Source organism: Alexandromys fortis, unplaced genomic scaffold (genome assembly GCF_014885135.2).
Source record: "Alexandromys fortis isolate MF-2015 unplaced genomic scaffold, M_Fortis_MF-2015_v1.1 scaffold_5, whole genome shotgun sequence".
Lineage (NCBI taxonomy): Eukaryota > Metazoa > Chordata > Mammalia > Rodentia > Cricetidae > Alexandromys > Alexandromys fortis.
The window spans coordinates 17227053-17230493 of NW_026067924.1; the positions used below are offsets into that span (position 1 = coordinate 17227053).

At 44.6% G+C, this 3441-nt stretch overlaps 1 non-coding gene across 1 annotated transcript; it reads right to left on the reverse strand.

Moving 5' to 3' along the window:
* Positions 1 to 2655: 2655 nt before the first annotated feature.
* On the reverse strand, positions 2656 to 2729 carry Trnat-cgu (transfer RNA threonine (anticodon CGU)). Its single transcript has one exon. It is a non-coding gene; the product is annotated as a tRNA-Thr (tRNA).
* Positions 2730 to 3441: the final 712 nt, after the last annotated feature.

Consider the following 3441-nt stretch of genomic DNA (forward strand, 5'->3'; position numbering starts at 1 on the left):
TGTGTGTGTTTGTCTAGTTTAGGGGGTTTTGTTTGTTTTTACTGTGTGTTGGGAGCAGTGAGACCCCAGATCCTGAATTTCTTGTAAACAACTTGTTTCCCCGTGATCTGAGTGCCTACAGCTGCTCTGAGCGCGAGACCTTCAGGAGTTCCTGATGGCAGGAGAGTGGTTCCTGGTGGGTTTGGCTGGGGCGTGGCTATCTCTATATAATCTGCCCCTGAACACAATAAAGGGGGCATACTTGGGGAATTCAAGGACGATCCGTGTCACTGTCTCTCTGTGTATTCTCAACCTCCAGCCCCTTGCCGGAAGCTCGCTAACTGGGTTCTAGCGCACAGAGCTCAGACACAGGGGCGCGGTGTGCGGCAATTGGAGGTCCCCACCGAGATATCGGCAACTGTGTATGTCCTATAAATATACTTTCACTTATCAGTAAGTATTTTATAGGTTTGATAATATTAAAAATGGAATCTTCTTTAAAATTTAGATTTTAGGGAGCTGGAGAAATGGCTTAGTGATTAAGAGTGTCTATTGCTGCAGAGGATCCCAGCTCATCTCCCAGAACCACATCATACTTGCCTATAGCGTCACCTCCACAGGATCCCAGGTTCTCTTCTGGCCTGAGCAGGTGTGCACACCTGTGTTCACATATGCACGCACATACACATAGATAGATAGCAAAATAAATGATTTTAAAATCCAATTTTTCTTTGCTGAACTTAAGGGCATCCTGCTCAGTAATGATGTATTGCTGCCATTTCCTATACCATCTGGATTGATTTGCTAACAATTTAAAGAACATTTTCTTTTTATGGAGAACACTGACTTGAAATGTGTCATAAATGGGTTTGCCTGGTTTGTTAATGCTGGCCTTCTAAAGTTGGCTCAGATATTTGTGCTAGGTGAAAAAGTACACACTTGGGAGGTGAAGACACAGGATGAGGGTTCAAGGCCAACCTGGGCCGCATGAGACCCTATTTGAAAATAAAAAAGAATAAAACAAAACAGCAAAAGTCAGTTACTTCTACACTGAGTTTATTTCCAAATAAAGTCACATTAATAACAGTAGGCATAGGGGATTAAAGACTCGACACATCTTTTGGGAAAGGGAAACACACTCATCAAAACATGCTTAGAATGTTTATTCATACATTTAAAATAAAAAGGGACCCAACATTTGTCACAAGCAATTATTTTAAAGATGGGAACAATGACCTCACCACATACTAGACTTAACTGACCCCTTGTTTACGGGTCAGATAGCCATTTCGGACATTCCATGGGGATTTATACAGAAATGCCAGTCAACTCTCCTCGATGAACTTGTCACTGCTGCCCATAGAGCTGACAGAATTTGCCACAGGTGCCTCAACCACCTGGTGCAGCAGCTGAGGGTTGAATATGGAGATTGGGACCTACATCAAGTCTCCACAAAATGGACAGAAATGAGATCCAGGCACAGTTAAAGGTAATTTTCTGATTATTTTATGTTGCTACTTCTGGTACTTAGAGAGTGATATACTGGTTATATTGTGACAATGTCCGTTGAGTTAAAAAAAAAAAATTAAAGACAGGGCCAGCAAGGTGGCTCAAGGGCTACGGGCACCACGCACCATGCCTGATAACATAACTAGTTAGTTCTGTGTCCCTAGAACCAACAAGCTAAGGAGAAAATAGCTCCCATGGGTTGTCCTTTGACCTCCATATGCACGCACGCATGTACACACAAATAAAAAAAAATGCATAAAAAATTTAAGAGCGTTTGCCAGTGACTTTATTTTACAGGATACTGTAGGTGCCTGCCCCACATTCTTTCCCCAGTTCACCTCCACCCCAGACTTTCTCAGAAGATGACACACTGACTTACTGTAGATTCACCTTTGTGTACCGGTCACTCGTACAACGGCATGTAAGATTCCCCAGAGGTTTGGGTTAGCTTTGCTCACAGCTGTATTTCCTCCCTTTGCCACATCAGAACAAACAGTTCATGTTTGTTGAGTTAGTGGATGAGACTATGGGGGATGAGGAGGCACCGACCTCTTGCAGTTTTGGTACAATTACTTTGGCACAATTCTTCAATCTGCTCCTTCCTTACTCTGGCTATCTTTGCTCTAGGCTTACTTGGGTCTCGTAAGTTTTAACCAGTATATCATCGGGAATGCTTTCTGGCTATTTCCTTGAGAGGCTTAATTTAGGTGTTCTTCCTTTTATCATCTTCAAGATGCCCACGACAGGGCTGGCCATGTAACGAGGTGGTCGGGTGCCTGCCCAGCACGAGGAAAGCCGTGGGCTTCCTCTCCTACAACAGAAAAAGGGAGAGGGTGGATGGAGGACCCGGCCTCTCCCTACAAACATTCTAGCTTTTTTTTTATATTGGCTCACTGAACTGGAAATGCTTAGGTTCTGGATCGTGTGTATCTATGCATCTAATCGTGGTTGCGCATAAATATCTTACTATGACTTAATGTAAATTTATGAAAAGTGACCAAGGTCCTGTCCATGCATTATTCTTTTTCCATGTTTTGAATTTGAATTATGTCACTAAAAATTGTCTTATTTTCAAAAGTATGGGGACCATGACAGCTACAATCTTGTAAATAAAGTAGCTTTTTTTAACAGTTGTGTCTTATTTTGTAGGAAGGATGCGAAAATGCAAGGCCCCACTGGGAGTCGAACCCAGGATCTCCTGTTTACGAGACAGGCGCTTTAACCAACTAAGCCATGGAGCCACATGGCAGCAGGTATGAAAGACGGGTGAATCTATCCTGTTTTATTTCTGCTTGATGAGGAAAAAATAGCTTCCGCTCTCTGGTGATGTCCATTTTCGTCATAGAAGAAACAGCTGTGAAAAGATGCTGCATTTTCTATAGTCAAGCTGAAAACATCAAACGCGAAAACTCCCCGTGTCCGATATTTTCCTCTTATCACAAAGATAGTTATTTCACAAGAAAAGAAATCCGGCTGTGTAGCGACAACGGCCATCTACGATGAAGTCGATAAATGTGCAGGCGCGGCGCTTGTGCGTGCTGTCCGAGTCTTTGGCCTCTTCAAAGAGCTGTATAAAGCAAATCATATGCAGCGCTCTCGCTTGCCAGATTTGCTGGCGACTGGGTATAAAGGCGATCTTTAGCTACAGTTGTCTGCAGGTTTGCACCCTCTTCGAACTTCGTAAGATCCGTTTCAGGGACCGTAAAGACATTCTCACGCAGAGCCCCTGGAGCGAGGGGTTGGGGAGGCTGGAGCCTGCGCTTTGGATATTGCGCGCCAGAAACCGCTTGGTTTCCTGGGAGTGGAGGTGGAGGGTTGTGGTCAAACTGGGAAGTTGGCCGGTGCTGGGACTGTTGGGGGCGGGGAGTGGGGAAGTTGGGGAAGAAGAGGGACCTTAGGAACTAACCTGCCAGGCCACAGGGATGAGGCAGGCAGGACCCATCTTCTCAGGGC